The sequence below is a fragment of the Motacilla alba genome, chromosome 14, assembly GCF_015832195.1.
Source record: "Motacilla alba alba isolate MOTALB_02 chromosome 14, Motacilla_alba_V1.0_pri, whole genome shotgun sequence".
Lineage (NCBI taxonomy): Eukaryota > Metazoa > Chordata > Aves > Passeriformes > Motacillidae > Motacilla > Motacilla alba.
Window position 1 is genome coordinate 5,215,580 of NC_052029.1, and position 18,989 is coordinate 5,234,568.

At 44.7% G+C, this 18,989-nt stretch overlaps 1 protein-coding gene across 4 annotated transcripts in view; it reads left to right on the plus strand.

The window, feature by feature from the left end:
* Positions 1-18,989, plus strand: part of ABAT (4-aminobutyrate aminotransferase) — a 49,926-nt gene that overhangs the window by 2,844 nt on the left and 28,093 nt on the right. Inside the window, exon 1 of one of the 4 annotated variants that reach the window (XM_038150871.1) lies at positions 4,741-4,881. The exons of 2 other annotated variants lie outside the window; for them this stretch is intronic. The gene's annotated coding sequence lies outside the window, so the exon portion shown is untranslated. Of the gene's footprint in view, positions 1-4,740; positions 4,882-11,172; positions 11,841-18,989 lie in introns of those variants that run through there. One more of the 4 variants, XM_038150869.1, reaches the window with a different exon arrangement.

Here is an 18,989-nt window from a genome sequence, read left to right on the forward strand (position 1 = left end):
GTTCCTCCTTGTATGTTGCACCTTGTCTGTGTGCACCACTTTTGTTCAAGCAGGCTTTTCCAGTAGTGCCTGTTCTTCTTTTGCTGTTCTTTTTAAGCTCTTAAGAGTTTTTCAGGCACAGTGATACGTCTGAATCGAGTAGTGAGGTGTCTTATTCCATTTGAAAGAATAAGTAACATGAAAGAGCTAGGTTCCATCAGAAGGAAATCAGCTGTGCTGGTGTGTAGGGAGCTGTGAAAGTACAGGTAAGTAATGCAAAAATGACCCATCAGGAGCTTAAAGTGAAGCTTAAAGACCAAGAATCCACCACTCAGATCATTATCACTGTGGGCCCATCGCCTATGGAAGGATGGATACGCTTTAAAAGTTATGTAACAGATTTATCTTTCCAGAGGCTGAAAACACCCTATTCTTTTTACAGATGGTTCTGCTTTCAACTTTCTCTTCTTTATGTGTAGAAGAGGTTGCCTTAGGGGTCAGAGCTGCTACCAAATAAAAGTAGATAATTCTTCCAGCCACTGTTTTGTGGCTTGAAAACCACCTCTGTCCCCTCTTTGTTTTCTGAATGTTGTGATCTGTTTTATCAGATCATGGTCCTGTTGCCTGAAATGACAGCTATGGTCCAGGAAAACAGAGAAAGTGATATTTTCGTAGCCATATGGTGTTTGTGCAAAAATAACAGTATTCTGGGGGTTTTCCAAAGCAAGCCAAGTGTCTAAAACAGAGAATATTGTTGTGTTGTAAACTATTTCTGTGGCTTTCTGATCTGTGGGAGTAAGGTTCTGTAGTGTATCCTTGTATTAGATTGTTTGTCTTTTCTTTCACAAATTATTTGACTCTTCATTTTCCACATTTAGCCAGTGCTAGAAATTCAGCAGAAGAATGAGGTAGGAACCTTGCTTGTGTTGCAGCTCTTGGCTGTGTGGAAGAAGAAACTTGTCTCTTGCTGCCCTGAGGTGCATCTACTTGCAGCAGGGAGAATATTTTTGGAGGGCGTGAATTCCTTGTTGAAAAGCAATCCCACTTTTTGCAGCATGGAGTTTAGTTTCCTTTTCCTAGTTTGTGCATTTGGAGTATTTTTGAATGTGACAGCTTCTACAGCCACAAATTCTGTTGTGGAAAGGGATGCATGTCCTAGCAAGGGCTGGACAGTCATGGAATGGTTTTATGGCATCAGCAAGGAGCTGATCTCATGAAATGCCTTTGTGAAGGGTTAGGGTTGGGCACCCGCAGTGTCCAGGACTCAGATGTGCCCTAGTGATGAACTCAACTTTTATTAAATGATAAAGCTGTGCTGTTCTGTTTGATGTGAGAAAGCACTGAAGTCATTAAGCTAAAAGTACTGCCTTTAGTAAGTGAATGCTGTCAGCTTGAAGAAATGTGAACTTCATTTTTCACACTTAATTTCCCTTTGTAATGTTTTCTGCCATTATTTCAGTAAACCTCTCTCAGTTTTTATGCAGGAGATAAAGTGTTTGTGTAGTAAGTGCTTGTGTTGTACCAATCTCCTGCCTGGGGCTCTGGCTAAAGGCAGTGTACTGTAGAACTTGTGTGGCAAGGTGCAAGGCACTTTCAAGGCAATAAAGCTTCAGACTTGGTGGCTTTCCCATTTACATTTTGTAATTTTCCTGAAATGCATCTTGGCATTGGCAGGGAGTGTTTACCTTCTTGTGACTCTTGGGAAACCTGGCAGTTTAAACACTAACATCTAGTTCTGCTGGTGTTCCTGGGGGATGTTCTGCAGCTTGCTAAACAATTCATGTAAAAAGTCAGCATGTCTCAAATACACTCCAGGTGACAGGATGAAGTGCCAAACTTACTGGTTGAGCTGTGTAGCTGTAATTCTGAGAGTAGAAAAAACTTCTAAACCTATCTCCAGCTTTCCCTTGTCTCAAGCACTTAAAAATATTCCTTATTGCAGCAGGAATTTCCCTTACTGTCTCCAAACAAAGTTCAGTTTTAATTTTATAAATGAAAATGCATTGCTTTGCAGCTGTTGTGCTTATATATATATTTGTTTTACTTCGGAATTTTTTAGCAATGGCCTCAAAATGCCTGAAGTTTGAAACCTTGCAAATTCAAGTACCTTGAAAATTGGCTGGATAACAGAGAAATTGGGCAATCCTGACCTGGCACCTGCTGGAATACACTAATCCAATTTAACCCTGGCCTGCTGGGGTTGTGACAATGTGCCTTTTCCAAGGTGTGGGCGGCTGGTGGGACCCAGACTGTTCTGGGAGTGCGTCCCTGAGATGTCCTCCCAGGCAGAAAGCTGTTCCTTTGCCCCAGGAGGGGGCTGCTGTTGTGGGAGAAACCTGTACATGCCTCCTTTGGCTTCTGATGCATTTGCATTCTCTGCTGGCTCCCTTAGGGTGCCTTTGCTGGGTCAGTGGAGAGGTTTGGGTTCAGGTTCCTGTGTCAGTGTGCTCTCTGTTCCCCACAGACCATGTCACTGTCCCAGCTGTATGGGCCGTGTTTGGGAGCATGGGTGATCCTGGAATCGGGATCAGAGCTTCTCTCATGCATTTCCTTTCATCTCTTCTGCCATCTGCATGTCAGGAGCACCACATTTCCTCTCCTGGAGCCTTCCAGCCTGCCCACAGTGTCAGGGTGATGTGCTCTCCATTTCCACTGCTCTTCCCACACTTTCCAGCCCTTGTGTTTATGGTGTCTCAGATCTGTTTTAAGAGCTCTTAGTCTACCTGTCAGCTCTAAAAACAGATGCTTCTGCCTAGAAGACCATTATAGCTCTGCAGGAGGCACAGCAGAACATCCACTGTCCTGCTGGGTGAAGGAGCTGCTCGTGTGGGGAGGGAAGCTGGCAGGGGGATGGGATGAACTGAGGGAAGCAGTGGGAGAGGTGTTGCCCTGCCTGTGGTGTCAGTGCACAGCTCAGCCTGGACTACACAGCCTACCCGTGGGTAGAATGTTTGCAGGAAACATGGAGAAATGTTACCCAAGAGTGTGGATTGCCAGCACGAGGTTTTCTTTCTAGTTGTTTGTTGGGGTATTGGGTTTTATTCAGGGTTGGTTTTTTTCCCCCCTCCCCTTGTAACCTTGGTTTCATCACTGGTTTCTCACAGAACAGAACAGTGGGTGTTGGGAAGACACATAAATTAGTGATGATGTTTTTGTGGTGTCCTATTTTTGATGTTTGGCTCAATTTTAAAGCATCCAGATTCCATCAGTAAGCCTTGCACTGGGCAAAGCACAGGGCAGCAAGTTCCTCACAGAAATTTCTAACCCAGTGCTGGCTGATTTCATGGTGGCTTTGTTGCCTGTACTCTCAATATAAATCACCCCTTCCTCTTCCTCTTTCCTCCCAGCAAGTGAACAACCCTACAGATTTTTTTCACAAGAGATACCACCTCCTGCCCTTCCAGCCCTTTTCCTTTCTAAATGAGGTAGTGCAGGAATACAGGCTGCAGAAACCACTGAGGAAAACAGGAAAACAAAATTAGTTTGCGGGGAAAGGAAGGAATAATATCCCTCATTTGTATTTGTAACTCATCAAGCTCAATTTTGATTAAAGACTTTGAATATCACCACAACATGCCAATTTTGGCTTCCTCTTTTAGTGAAGGATGAAATGCGGAGGTTCTTGGCAGCATCTCTTGACAACAAACACAACTGAAATCAACTCATATGTTTTAATTGGTCTGGCAATACTACAGAAATGTGCATAAGTAACATAAATATCATGAAAATTAAGTATTTTAAATAAACTTGGTGTAACCTAATAGCAGTGACATTTTCTGCTTGTATTATGTTTCCTCTCAATTTGTCTGTCAGGTTCCTTCTCAAATAATGGGAAACAGCCATCTTGTTCTTCTCTGTTAAATCTCTTTCCACATCTGTCATGAGTTACACATTTTTTGCAAGGTTCTTGCTTCATGTTGATGTTGTGATATTCACCAAAAAAAATAGGACACTGGGAGCAAGATGGAGGTAGTAAGTTTGTACTGAAGCATTATTAACAGCTCTCACTGTAAATATCTGATTTTATAAATGATTGCCTCAGTGGGAATTAGAGAACATGACAGGTAAAAAAGCTGTTAGAAACAAAACCAAACTGCTCTGGAAAGATTTCAGGCGTAAGATGCTTTATAGCAACAGGCCAGAGGCTAATCCTGCCACAGGGTGCTGTGGCCAGACTAAAAGCCATGACTTCTCCATCCTTGACAGCTGCATCACTTCAGGCAAAGCTGAGCACACTGACACTGATGGGCCCCCGTGGCAGGTGTGAGGGATGGGATTTACCTTTATATGGACCATGCTGTGGGTGAGAGGGATGGGATTTACCTGGATGGATTGAGCTGTGGGTGAGAGGGATGGGATTTACCTGGATGGACTGAGCTGCAGGTGTGAGGGATGGGATTTACTTGTATGGACCATGCTGTGGGTGTGAGAGATGGAATTTACTTGTATGGACCATGCTGTGGGTGTGAGGGATGGCATTTACCTGTATGGACCATGCTGTGGGTGTGAGGGATGGCATTTACCTGTATGGACCATGCTGTGGGTGTGAGGGATGGAATTTACCTGGATGGACCATGCTGTGGGTGTGAGGGATGGGATTTACCTGGATGGACCATGCTGTGGGTGTGAAGGATGGCATTCTCCTGGATGGACCATGCTGTGGGTGTGAGGGATGGCATTTACCTGGATGCACTGAGCTGCCATTCCCTATCATGTTCTCCCCTGTCAGCTCCAGTATAAAGCAAGCCTTGTTTTTTGCTCCACAGCTATTGCTGCAATGCAGCTTCCTGGAGAGAGAAATAGGATTACACAATCAGAGTGTGCTGGTGGAGGTAGGAAAGCAGAGGATGAGCTGGGCTCGGATGAACTCCACATTCCTTGTTTGCAGGGTGGTTTTACCAGGTAATGGATCTACAGGGGAGCAGATCTTTGTTCTGTGGTTTGGGGAGTGGGTGTTGGAAGGGGCTGCTGGAGTCAGAGGAGATGCTTCTGCCTTGGCTGTTGTGAAAAGCAGCTGAAGCAAAGCATAGAGAGAGCTGGTTTGTGTTACAAAGGGAGGGAGTAGGGGCAAGTGGAGACAACGACAAGCAGTGCAGGGGGCTGGATTCATGTTATAGGGCCTTTGACTGGGAAGGACACTACTGATTGCAGCAACGATCACTGGCAAATCTTGTGCTTTTCTCCTTTCAATAATGAAATTTAAATAAATGTCATTTCCTTTTAGCGGTAATAGGAGACTGCTTGCTTAATTCCTCATCAGTAATTTTTCTTTCCCTTGGCCAAGAAGGTGATTGGAAAACACCTCTTGTTTCTGATGCAGGCTGTAGGATTCCTGCTGTTCATTTATTCATAAAATTGGACCATTACCTGATTGTGTATCAGTTTAGAGTTTGTTGTTTTGCTTCTCTGTAGATTTTGGTGTAGTAGGATTTGGTTCAATCAAAAGGGTAGGACTGACTATGGCCATGGGTTCCATGGGTAGGTGATGTTTCAACAGGGAGTCAACAGTGCTGGCTCCTCGGGGTGGACTTCTTGTTCCTCACACTGCCTGGTTGTTTCCTTTCACTGGTTTGCTCTGAGCTGAACTTGTGACTCTACTGGACACCAAGAAGGGTTTGGTGATTTTTCTTCCTCAAATTAGCAATCTCTTCTGGTATGGATGGGAGACTGAGTGATGGGAGAAGGTGGCAGGAAAGCTTGCTCAAAGCGGGGTTCTTCAGAAAAGAAGCTCAGAAGGTGCTGCTACCCTGCAAACCCAAGGCTGGTTGTATCATTTTGGGATGCAACACTTGCATAAAGTATCTTCTTTTTTCCCAGAAAATACGCAGAGAAAATGAGTTTCCAGAGTGATCTGATAATGTTAGGAAATGGCTCACAGCTTCTCTTTTGTTGTTCCAAATGGGAACGAGAAGAGAAAGGAACTGTTTGTTATATCTGGTCAAAATCCACATGCAGCCTTGCATAACTGATCCTCTGCTCTGGCTGGTGGAGCAAAATTAGCAGGCTTGCAGCCACCTTCTGCTAATCTCTTGTGAAACTGCAGCCTCTGAATATCGTTTATTTATTGTCACTAGTTAACAGCAGAGAGGGAAAAGGGGCAGCTCAGGATGACACTGACACTAACAAAGCACATGATGTATCTTCTGTGAATAATTACCTGATTACTGATAAATCCTGCAGTTGCATCCATTGGGTGGAGCCCTGATTTTATGAAGGAGAAGGAAAATTTGCCATTGTTCTTTTCCTGAGCTTCTGTGACAGTGTGACAGTGCCCTCTTGAGAGAGGTTAAGTACCAGTGAGGGCAGCACTCTGAAAGGAACTTCTCGCTGTCCCATTGTGCTGCTTACTTTTATCTTCCTAAGCTACCCTTAGGAAGATAAGCATCTCCCACAAAAAGTTTTTGTTAAATAAATAAACGAGCTGTTCAACCTACTAGCTCGTTATTCCATGCTGATTGTACTCATCCTGGAGTAGTTATTCTGGATTTTCCCACTGTTTAGGCAGCCTCTCTTAACATTACAGTAATACAAGGCATCCTTCATCAGTTTCTTGATTCTGGGTCCCTCTTCTCTTACCCCTGCAAGTAAACTGGACTTGCTTAACCTGTATTAGAACTTCTATAAAGATTTGTCCAAATCTCTATGGAAGTTTTCCCAACACTGGTCAACACTTTTTAACTACCTGAATGTGGTGCATAAAATATGCACTTGGATGTGCCAGACTGAAGAGCAAAGTCCAGTTTCTTGTGGATGTCAGTGTTACCATGAGAGTTGAGGGTGCAGTAGAGATGTACCTTGATGAGCCTTCACCAGTGAGTTTAGCCATTAGCACATTTAGAAAGCTCCAGTTTATCTCCTCAAATTCTTATCCAGGTATTTAGTACCTGTGTGCAGCAGATTCATTAGTTTGGTTAAACAGGCAATGTGTAAGGAGTAAATGAGCACAGTTCATGCAGCAGCCTTGTGGATTTTTCCCTAGTGGGTAACTCAGGTTCTGATCACCAGAGAGTCTTCCAGTTCCCAGTTTTTCTACCTTGCTTTTAATTCAGCAGAGTTCTTTGGCTCATTCCCAACTCTAGTTTTTGTGAATGGACCCAGAGAAGTAAAAGGGACCACTCGAGAAACATGTATCTTGCTGAATCAGATTGGCACTAGTTTCTTTCTCCATCTGGAGCCCAAAAATAATGTTCTAAACATACTAGGGAATTTAGTAACAGATTCTTTTTAACACTGTGTACATATCTGTGATTCCTGAGCTGTTTTGAAAACTCCCCAGCTGCTGTTCCTTTTTACCTATTGCCTGAATAAACAGGAAATAATAGGACTTCTGAATAGTAGAATTTCATAGTAATTGTGCTTAATTCCTATATCCCTTTCCTTCTGGATGTGAAGTTCTCAGGTTTAATGGGAATGGAAGCAGTTGACACCTGAAGAGCAGAGGGGGTGGTCCCCCTGTGCCTGGGTCAGTGTGAGTTACAGCAGTTCCTGATTAGCGAGCAGAGCAGGGGCAGTTCAGGTGTGCCCCGCACACGTGCAACCTCTGACTTTTTCAAGCTCAACATCTGCCCACCAAATGAAATCTCTGCAGTTGATTGTGCTGAATTCCACTCTGTTCATGAGCCTTTTAACTTTCACAAAAGAAAAACTGCCTCTGTGCATGGAGTGTAAAGATATGGGATGTGCTAGGGTAAGAAGCAGCCTTCTGGCCAGCCACAGGCTGGAAAGCTGCAGTGTGCTGGCTTTCCCACAAAGCTAAGCAATCCCTTTTTATTTTGGTTTGCCCTTCATGGTAATCCTCTTTGGCCAAATAAGATCTTTATCCTACTGTCTGCAAATCATTTGCTCAGATTTTTGTAATTAACTTGGTGTCACCATTTATATAGTCTTACTTTGTTTCCTTCCTAATGTATTGAAATACTTTTTAATATATTTTAAGGTGAACCTAGTGATTACTGCTCACAGTACCTAAAAGTTGATCTGACAGTCCAGCTTGTGCTACATTCCTTCTCCAAACACCACAAGCCCTTAAGAGAGGCATTGCTTTCCCTCTTCATGCAGGTTTGGGGTCCTGAGACCCTGCTGTTGAGTCTTGTGCATCTGTGTTTCTTGAAGGAGGACTAAGACTTGGTGCTGAGCATCCTGCATGCTTTGCTCTCTGCTTTGTGATACTGATGTGTTTTGTTCCCATTTCTTGCAGATGGGTGTGACATTTAGGATTTTGACATCTTGTCTCTACCCTGGAGCTGCGATTTCTGAATACTGAATTCTCCTCAAGTAGCTGCGTTGTTTAAAATGCTTTATTTTTCTTAACAAAGTGTAGCAGATACTTTCTAGGGTGTGAGGCAGGGGTTAAGGAAGGCTGTAGAATTGCTTCTGGAGGAATTTGACATCATTTGCAGTGAAATGTGCTGGTAACATAGTAAACATGCCAATATTTTCCATGAAACAAAACATCTTTGATACTAACCATCTACTTTTCTTGGTGTTGTGGACCAGCCTGGCCAGAATCTGATCCCTTGTATCATCATTGTGTATTTCAGAAGGATGTTTGTAGCATTGGTACAGAGAAATATACTAACAGTTGATTCTGCTGAAGCTGGAGATTACTTTCTAGCAGTAAAGGGTTGTGTACTGAGTGACTCTTCCTTTGACAACAGCAAATCAGAGCGGAACTTGAGCTTAGTGCAGGTGGTTGGCCACATCCTTTCCAATAACAGACTGTTTAAACAGATTTCTTTACCAATGTTCTCTTGATTAAATCAAACGCAAATCCATGGGGTTTTTGTTACAGCTCCCGCTTTTGTGAACTGCACATTTTTAATACATCTTGAATAAATTTTTCATAGTTATAGTTGCGTCAAACCAAGTTTTTTTTGCCCTGCAACAGGACTTAAATAGTCATTGTCATCCTCTTTGTGCATCCAGCCTGCCAGGCAGGGTAATTGTGGGTATGGAGGGATGAAAGCTGCCATACAGAACAAGAAGAAATCAGGCTTTAGTCAGGAAGTGGCAGTTTGGTGTTAAGCCATTTGATGCATGGGTTAAAGCAAAAGAAATCCACTACAAATAAAAGTCTACAATGGAGCTGTTGTCTCTCTGCAGGATGGGTTTCCAAGCAGTTGGATACAACATGACTCAGCACAAAGGGGCACAGTGCTGACTGGAGTCTCTACATGATGTTGCCATATAATTTGTTAGCACTTTGCAGCACCAAGCAAAGTGCTAACATCCAGCATCATTTTGTTTATTGAGTTTAGCCTCATATCATCCAAGGAAACACTCAGCAGAAGCAAAAGAACCTCAGTCTTCCTCAGGAGCTGTAATCCGTATTGTTACTGCACTGAATAAGTGTAGTAATAAATCACTGACACAATGAATTGCTCTTGAATTCAGTGTTTTATACATGGTGAGTCTAAGCACCTATAGCTTTTCTCAGTCCTTGCCCCTCTGCTTTGTGATGTGTACCTGCATTAACCATCTGTCTGAATAGGATTGTGGCACTTTCTGTGGCAGATTATCTGGCTGACAGATTCAGTTTAGAACTACCAGTTTGTTCTAATGACTGGTAACCAGTACAGGCCAGTTTAAATGTGTTGCTTACAGTCTGTATGTAATTAATAACAGATTTTAAATTATGAAGAAGGTGGGGCATGAGATTCAGTTCTTTCTTTGGATCAAATCCACTGCTTGTTATGGGATCTGTCTTAGAAATAACTGCAGTCTGGGCTCCTTTCTTGGCAGTTGCTCACAGTACTCACATGAGATCCCAGGTTACAGTCTCCAGCAAAGGAGAAGGAAACCAGAACAGGATTAACCATGTTGGATTCTCTTCCTTGTTGGTGTTAGTGGCATTTTGATTGGCAGTTTGCCTGGATGCTGATCAGTTGTCCATTTTGTGTAGAAAAGCTCTGGAAAGCCACGTGGTGACTTTAAAACTTGCACTCCCCCATTAATGGGTGTAAATGGGTTGTGTGGATACTGATGTGGCATTTGTGGGTGTGTAAATCGCCTGGGCCAGATATTATGTTACAACAGAGACACTGCAGAGTGTGTCTGCTCTGCCTGCATGGCTTTGTCCCTCACTGCTCCTGTGTTAGCACAGTGACCATCACACCCCTGGCTTTGTCCCTCACTGCTCCTGTGTTAGCACAGTGACCATCACACCCCTGACTTTGTCCCTCACTGCTCCTGTGTTAGCACAGCGACCATCACACCCCTGACTTTGTCCCTCACTCCTCCTGTGTTAGCACAGTGACCATCACACCCCTGACTTTGTCCCTCACTGCTCCTGTGTTAGCACAGTGACCATCACACCCCTGGCTTTGTCCCTCACTGCTCCTGTGTTAGCACAGCGACCATCACACCCCTGACTTTGTCCCTCACTCCTCCTGTGTTAGCACAGTGACCATCACACCACCCACCCCAACTGAGCCAATGCTGCTGCTATGGCTGCCCTGAGAGAAGGGGGACACGAGCTGCAGGAGCAGCACAAACTGGAGTCATGCAGTTTCCAGGGACCTTATCTGCCTCCTGTAAGCGTTGCATCTTCCATCTTTGTCCCTTGCTGCTGCTATCTGTCCTTGCCTCAGCCTGCCTTCCTTGTGCCCAGCTCTGCTCGTGCCGAACAAGCAGCACCAGTCTGGGGCTCTCTCTGGCTGCTTCCTCATCTCCCCCGTTGCAGACGGGGTGCAACACCTCCTCCGTCAGAACCCTGTGCTGAGGAAGCATTCTGCCCAAGGCTTGCATCCCACATCTGGAGCCTACAGAGCTAAAGCAGGACCCCCAGCTCGGATCTCGTGCCTGGCTCCCTGCTGCACTGCAGCCCTGCCTGTTGAGGGGCACGAGCTCCCCCTCCTCTGCTCGAGCCGCTTTAATGCTCTGATTGCTGAAGTGGGTAAGTCACCACCTCGCTTGTAATAATTACAGATTTCCTCTGTGATTTTTCACTCGTCGGTTGCCACAGCAACTGTGCAGTGGCTCGGCCGAAATGCTGTCACAGGGATTTAAGTCTGAAGCGGCTCAGCCTCTCTCTGCGTTCTGGCGCATCTTCCCTCTTGCCCCCCGGCACCATGGCAACCTGGCCATGGTAGCCCAGCCTCGGCCGTGGCACCCTGTGCTGCTTTTCCCTGCATCCCTGTGCCGGAAGGGATGCTGCCGGTGCTGTGTGGGTATCCACATCCCCCATTCCCGTCAGGAGCAGTGTGCAGCGGGAGGTGCCGCTGGGATGCGTGCTGCCTGCCGTGCTGCCTGCGCACCACCTGGAGGGAATGAACCAAGCCAAGGTTATTTTGTGACAGTCGTGTGCCTGGGTGTCACCCTCAGGAGATTTGCAGACCAGAGTAAAAATAAGGGGTTTAGGGACGAAACCTGTTCTTCAACTTCCACAATTGTTGGAAACTAAGGAGCCATTTCAAGCCTTAACACGGTCTGGCTCTGCCTCTGAGGATTTGTTTTCAGTAAGCTGCTGGGGAGGCTTTCGGATGGACTCAGACACCCACATTCCAGAGCCAGATTCTCTCAGGTTTGAGATGAGTCGAGTGTTCCTCTCTGCTGGCTTTGGCTGAGCCCAGGCTGTAGCTGCCAGGAGCTGGTTCCATTAACCTTCATTAACTGGGGCATCCCCCCAGCTGAGCGGCGGGGCTGCAGCGCAGGGCTTCCTCTGGGTGATGCCTGTCCCCGCTGCGCGGCTGCTGGAAGGAGCTGGCAGCAATGGCATTCCTCACCAGCACAACCAGCAGCAGCCTGCGCTGAAGGGAAGCAGTCAGTGAAGCAGGGAGCAGCACTTCCAACCCAGGAGCTGGCTGTGGGGAGCCTGGGAGCAGCACTTCCAACGGGAGAGCTGGAGTTGGCATCCGAGTCCTGTAAGTGCCTTTGCCGTGTGCCCGCGGGCGGTGGGGTGGGCACAGAGTCCGGCCCTGCTGCACGCTCTGTGCCCAGGGGGAACGTGGGGATTTGGGTCTGGGCAGGTGTGTGTGTGTTGTTACGGTGTCCCTGCCATGGATATGCAGGGATAGCTGCTCCTGGTGCGCTTTCTGGAGCCCTTGTACAAGAAATCTCCTGCGTGGCTCTGCTGTTCATGTCCTCAGCTGGAATGGGGGTCACCTTGAGAAACCAGAGCTCTCGACCTGGCTTGAGATGTTTCCCTTAGTTTGGTGCAGGCTGGCTCCAAGTGAGCTATTTTATGCCTTATGGCACCGGAAAATAAATTGTGCTTTTATTTGGTGCTATTTATCTATTTTCCTGCAGCAGTAAGATGCTAGGAATAAAATCTTACAAGGAATATAACTGAATTTCCTTGGAAATACCACTTGAGGATATTTTGCAATACTTAATTTTTTCAAAACTACCAAATGCTTGTGGAGCAACTAAACTGAACAACACGGCTGTGCCATAATTTGTTTAATCCATTGTGAGCTGGGCTGTTTTGGTCTGGAAAATGTGTGGAAATGAACAGGCATGGTTTGGATATGCTATTGCCATCTGCATTTCAAATAATAGATTTAAAAGATGCTTGAAGGGATGTTTAATATAGGCTTGAAGAGATGTTTTTATATGTACCTCACTGATAAAGTTCACTGAAATATCAATGTGCAGGTTTTTTCAGGGGGAACTACAAAGAAATTCCTAAAAAATTAGAATTTTTTTAGCTAATATAAGTTTAGTTGTGCTTGGGTTTTATCAGCATTTATGTACCATTATACCATTTATGTAGGTACTGTTGGCTTTGCATCTAGAACTCGCCCCATTTCTAGCAGATGCTTTTTCAATTCCATTTTTTTGTTTTCCTGAGACAATGTACTTTCACAAGGAAGGTATAGGCGCATCTCATCCCATCTTAGCTGTGCCAATAGTTCTTGGATCAAAAATGAGCTGCTCAGAAGTTTAGTGAGTCACCTGGATCCTAGTGTGCCATAATCACAACTTTCCTGCCTGTTCTTTTTCATTGGTTTAGAGACCAGCAGTCTTTCCTTGGCCCAATATTTTTTGGAGAGAGGGTAAACAGAGACAAGGGCAGAAGGATTTTATTTTACAAAAAAAGATCATGTATTTATATCCAGCCACCAAACCCTGCTTAGAGGACACCTGAGGAGGATAACATGGACACATGAGTGTAGTGAAACTTTAGACCTCAAATGAGTTTTAAAACTTCATGGAAGGGCTGAGCCTGTTCTGGCTTCGCTGCTGGTTCAGCCCTGACCTGAGTGCAGGTGCCATGAAGCAGGTAGGGATTGTTGTGTCCTGATGGATACTGGACAGTACTTCCAAGCTGTAGGGGTGAGGTTTTCTTGTGCAGTGCAGCTTGGTTCGTGCTTTTGCTGCAGTGCTCACAGCAGACTGACTTGAATGCCAGCTGCATGTGGAGGGGGAGAAGAGAGCTGTGCAAAAAAACCAGTTTATTATGCTTTTGTGTGCAATATTTGCTGTTTTGTCAAGACTTGAAGGACAAAATCAGTCTCTCCATTTCTGTTCTTCTGAGGACTCGTGGGACTGTCCAACGCTGTTGGTGTCGATAAATAAATAGGCAACCCTGAATAACCAGCACTTGAGCTTTACTTGTAACTATGACAACTGTGTCCTTGACAACTTAAGTACAATCATGGAGTTTTCAATTGCATCCTGTTCTACACAAAGCCATTAAGATTATTAGAGGCATAAACAGCCTGTCATCTTGTGAAGTATTTTTTTGGCAAAATCTATGTAGGTGGGGGATACACGTTTCCATGTGCAGGTCTGTTCCTGGTGGGAATTGCCTGGGTGAGCTCTGCAGGCACAGGCTCTCCAGACCTTGGGGACAGCCACACTTTGCTCTTTTTTGGCTGCTGCCCATGAAATTTGGCCATGTAAGTGTTGAGCTTCAAAGTGCTCAGGGCTCTTTTTGGCTGGGTCCTGCAGACCCAGCACACCTCTTGCAGAGTGTCCATCTCTGTCCTGACCCTGCTGTGTGGGTTCCATGTTGTGGGGTGCTGGTAACCACCTTCACTTTTGCAGTATGAGGCTGTGGCCTTTGGTTGACAGGTGGGAGATGGGCAGCTTCTTTTTCTTTGCTGTGCCCTTTCATGAGGATGCTGCCTCTGTACTGATCTTCTTGAAATTGAGAGTTCCAGTTCTGTTTTGTGCTGTGTTTGTAGAGATATTTAATGAAAAAAATCTAATGCCAACCTTTTATCAACGCCAGATGTGAATATTCTTGCAACTCCTCTTAACAGGACATTTCAGTTCTATTCTATTTCATTTGAGATAACTTTGGCCTAGCTCTGACTGAATTGCTAAATTCTTGGTGTTACTTTTACAGACTTCTCCTGCAAATGCTGCTTTAAGCTAATCCAAATTTGTTTCAGAGCTATGCTTTGGGATAAAACCCCAGCAGAAGTAAAAGAACCTGTTGTATTTCATTGTGTGTACTCAGGCTTTGATAAATGCATAGTCCATACTGAACTCTTAACTCTGCTCCTGGGACCAAGTGAACTGCAGTTAAATCCATCAGCATGCTGCCAGCCCTCTTTATTTACATTGTTTACTATATTTAAGTGGTTAAAGCGGCAAGTCAGGATTTCTGAAGTCACCCTGTGCTCTGTCATGAGTTCACCCTGTGAACTCATTCAATTGTTTCCTGCTTTGTTCTGCTGCATGTGGGCTCCCCAAAGCCGGGTCGGGCTGTGCCATTTTCAAACAGCAAGCGCTGTGTTCTTTGGATCTTTTTATGCATGGTGACATTGCATTACCTGATTCTTCCTCCAATGCAGACTAAAGAAGGACATGATTATGTTTAACAGATGGCAGCCTTCACTCTCTTCTACCTTGCCCCTACTTATATTTCTTTTTGTAATTGTGGGAGTGTTCCAGACTCTGGGATCTCCTTGAGCTGTTCATAGAAGTAAAATACCTGAGCTAAATCACCTGTGTCAACAAAGATGCTTGTTCATGAACACTACAAACCAGGAGATTTGCACCCCTTTAATAAGTCCAGGATGGACCTGGGTCCTGCCTGACTTTTCAACATTGTCCTTTTTAGGCACAGCTGACTTGGTTACTCAATTTGCAGTTCCTTCTGCTGTTAAAAGGCAGATGCAGAAAGAGCAGTGTCAAAGCATGCTGAGCTGTGAAATAAAGACCCTTGGTGGGACTCCCTCCTTGCAGCCTGTCTGTGCCAGGGCAGGCTGGCTGTGGGAAGGGAGGGTTGGCATTGGGGCACAGTGCTGGTGCTGCTGTGAGCTCTGAGAGAGGGACAGGGCTCTGCAGCCTCTGCACCCCCCAGCAGCCCCTGTGCAGCTCACAGTGTATGAGCCTACTGCTGGGTTCACATCCAGGTGGATCCAAGCAAACGGGACTCAGAGATAGAGATGGTTGAAATTTCACAATTAGCACTTAGCATGACTGTACCCTTGCTGTGCAGCCTAGAAGAGTCAAGCAAAGGAAAACAGTAAAAGAAGGAATAAATTTGCCTTTAGGATTCTCCCTGCACCTCAGCCACCCCAAATCCACTCTTTGGAAGTCTTGTGAAGTAATTGCCCAATGCAGCTTGTGCTGCTGTTTCTAAACACTTAATTGTTCCTGGTTAAATGGGTTTGGAGCAGCTGAGGGACAGATGAATGTGCCCCCATGAATTTCAAACAGATTTCTGTGTCTTTGGCAGAGTTGCAAGAAAGATGCAAATGTGCAGAGCTGACTTCTCCTCCCATCCTGCTGGGTCTGTTTTGCCTCTACCTGTGCTCCTCCCCAGAGGATGTTTTCCAGGGCAGGTTCTGTGAGCTGCAGCCTGGCACTCGATGTCATGCTGCATTAGCTTCTGTGCTAGGCAGTGAGATTGCTGCACAAACTCCTAGTTTGTCTATTTTCTCTCTTGTATCAGGATCAAGCCCCCTCTTTCTAAAACTTTTTCCAGGGTTTCCCCCCCCAGGAAAAACAAGGTCGTTCACTCATGGAAACAATACTTCTTTCTGTGTTCCCAGTAGGCTGCTGCTGCTGAATGACTGCTGTTCTCTCTAGTAAGTAGTTTTATCTGTCAGAAATAATCTCTTGTTACAGAAATTTAGCAGCTGTTCTTTAAAAAAATACATCAAATTTCACAGCATGCATTTAAAAATCCACATATCCTTATGTTTCATGTGTGTGATAAACCGGACTGAGCTTCCTCATTGAAAATGAAAATAATTTCTCTTACTAGAAGAATGTGGCTGTGACTTAAACTCATGCAGTGGCAAACACAGTTTATATAATGCAAAATTACTGACAAAATTATGCAAATGTATTTGGAAAATTAAGGTACTGAGATTCACTTCAGAATAGCAGTTCTGTGGAGTCATCTGCACCGATGGCCTGCTCCAGCTCAGACAATTGCCAGTGGAAGAAAAATGTTTAGGGAAGACTTATGAATCTTTTTCTGGAAGGGGGTCACATCTTTGTACTCTGATGGTCCTTCCCGTCCCCTTTCCTGTCAGATATCTGAAATTAGTGGCTGTGTTTTGCCTGGGTTTTGGGAATTTGCGTGGCTGCAGCGGCTCCGGAGCGTGGGTGATGGAGCGTGCCACCTCTGCGGCTCTGACACGTGCAGGAGCTGATTCTGCTGGATTGCAAACTCTGCTGCTGCTTGCAGTGCTGGATCAGGCTGGGCCGGTGGGAATCGATCAGGAGTTGGGTTATGGAGGCAAAATTAAGCAGTTATTGTGATAACCAAATAATGTGTGCTTAGACTAAGATCCCAATCACATCAGCTGATCTCCTGTGAGAGCCTGTGTGCATAATGGAGATGGAAAAGACGCTGGGTTTAGTTATAGTCACATGTGATGTTACGTGATTTATTCTGACTCTGGACTAGAAAATGATAAAACTTTTTATGTAAGAACTGTCTAGGAAAATTAGGGCTAAGCTACTTTATTTTTAAGCCTCATGCAGTAGGTTTTTTTCTCTGAGTAGTTCAGAAAGCCAGTATCATTTCCAATTATATTTTTTCAGCCTCTAATGAATATTGTAGTTTAGCTATTAAAGGACCTGAGATAAACAGTAAATATAATTAGAAATAAGTCACGTTCTGGTGATGTGGTGGTCTTGAGGGCAGTTAGGATTTGGTGAAGGGAAGGAGAGATCTTGACTCCATTTCAGAAGGCTGGTTTATTATATTATGATATATATTATATTTAAAAAGACCACACTATAACTATACTACAAAGAACAGAGAGAAAGAATCATCAGAAGTCGAGACAGGAATAGAAAGGAATGAATAACAAAGTTCTGTGACTCCCAGAGAGTCTGAGAGCTGCTGCCTCCTTGATTGGTCAGCAAGTAGAAACATCCCACACTGACCAATGGAGGAAGCACCTGCTGCATTCCACAGCAGCAGATAACAAATTGCTTACACTTGAAGCTGAGGTTAAGGTCCTCTCAGCTTCTCAGGAGAAGAAAATCCTCGCAAAGGGATTTTCACAAAATATCATAACTACTAACTTCTGGAAGCAGACATAGGTGTGGTTCACCTAGGGAAAGAAGAAAGGAGACCTGGTACAGCTATGGAAGGTGTGTTTGATTTGTAGGTGAAGAGGCATCTCACCCTTGTGCAGAAGGAAGATTGGACAGCTGGCAGCAAAACCCCCATGGGAGTTGACTGAAGGGCATGAGAACAAGGAGTGAACCTTGGTGGGTTGTTAAGTATGTTTGCCCTGCTCCTTTTGTGAGTTCCTGCAAAGCTGTGCTCACCTTTTAACAGCTTCCTACAGACTCTTAAAAAAGTAATACTTTGCAGAGCAAACATATGAGGGAATTGGAGATTGGAGTAGAATGGACCAGATAAACAGCTCTGAGCAGAGGACATCAATCGAGGTGCTGGGCATTTTCTTACTGACTTAGACTGGCATTTAGTTTTTGTTAGAGGGTGGTCATGAGATAAGAAATCTATGGTGTTGGGATATTTCTTCACACATTGATTATGCAGAAGTTAGCACAAGTAAAGAAAGAAGCTGAGAGAGAAAACATAGTGAATTAATTAAATTAATCTTGTCTTATAAGTGAAGTTCCTCTTTACTGAAAGCAAAATTAACTACTTCCCTCTGCAGTTGTGACCCAAAGCCTTAGGAAGGCAATCTTGCTTTTCCAGTGTGTACACAAGTGTTCTGCAAGTGTTTGCTCATCTTGGCACATTGCAAACTACCTTGAATTTTGACTTGAACTAAGTGAAACCAAGTGCTATGTCAGTTGTCTGGGGAGGCACAGGGAATTGTTTTTGTTCCTAAGTCTTAAGAGGTCTATGAATTTATAAATCTCTGTAGGCAAGAAGTTTTTTGTTTTCTTTTATATATTTTGAAAAAGCTCAACTGCTAAGGAGAACAAATAATAATTTGCATAAAGGCAATATAGAAACTAAATTTCTGATATTTTAGTTCTGGGAACGAGATACTTGCTGTCATGGTAGCAATAGTTCAGCTACTTCCCTGCATCTGTTCATGAACATCTGCTGGCATGTTTTATTGATGGCATAGGACTGATGGAAGCTGTGAACTGTGTTCTCTTTCTGCTGGAAGACCAGCTCTACTCTGAGTGTATTTGTTAAATAGAATTTTTTCCAGGTTTATGGATAATAGTGACATTTTGTCACTTGGACCGCCAGCCTCGGTCCACTGCGGCTCCATGGTCCATGATGCATCCAGCAAAGTGCAAATGCCAGGCAAAGGGCTCCAGTGTTCTACACAGAACACAGGGGCCATGCTGATAAGTGTGAAGTTTGAATTTAACCTGTGTCCTGGATAATAATTCAATGACCTGTTTTATCTATTCCTGACTTCAGCCAGGCTTTCTGCGTGAGTGGTCCGTAGTGAAAAGGGAGTCATGTTATCTTTCATGCTGCTTGACTTTCCAAGGTCATTTGTATGTAACCAGCTGAGGTGGAATCACTCAATGGCTGAGCTTGGGAGGGAGCTGAGGGGTCTGGTCCAGCCCTCTGCCCAGGCACTGACACCTAAAGCAATCTGCTCTGGACCATTTGGGTGGTGGATATCCCCAGGAGGCATGGCGATTCCATG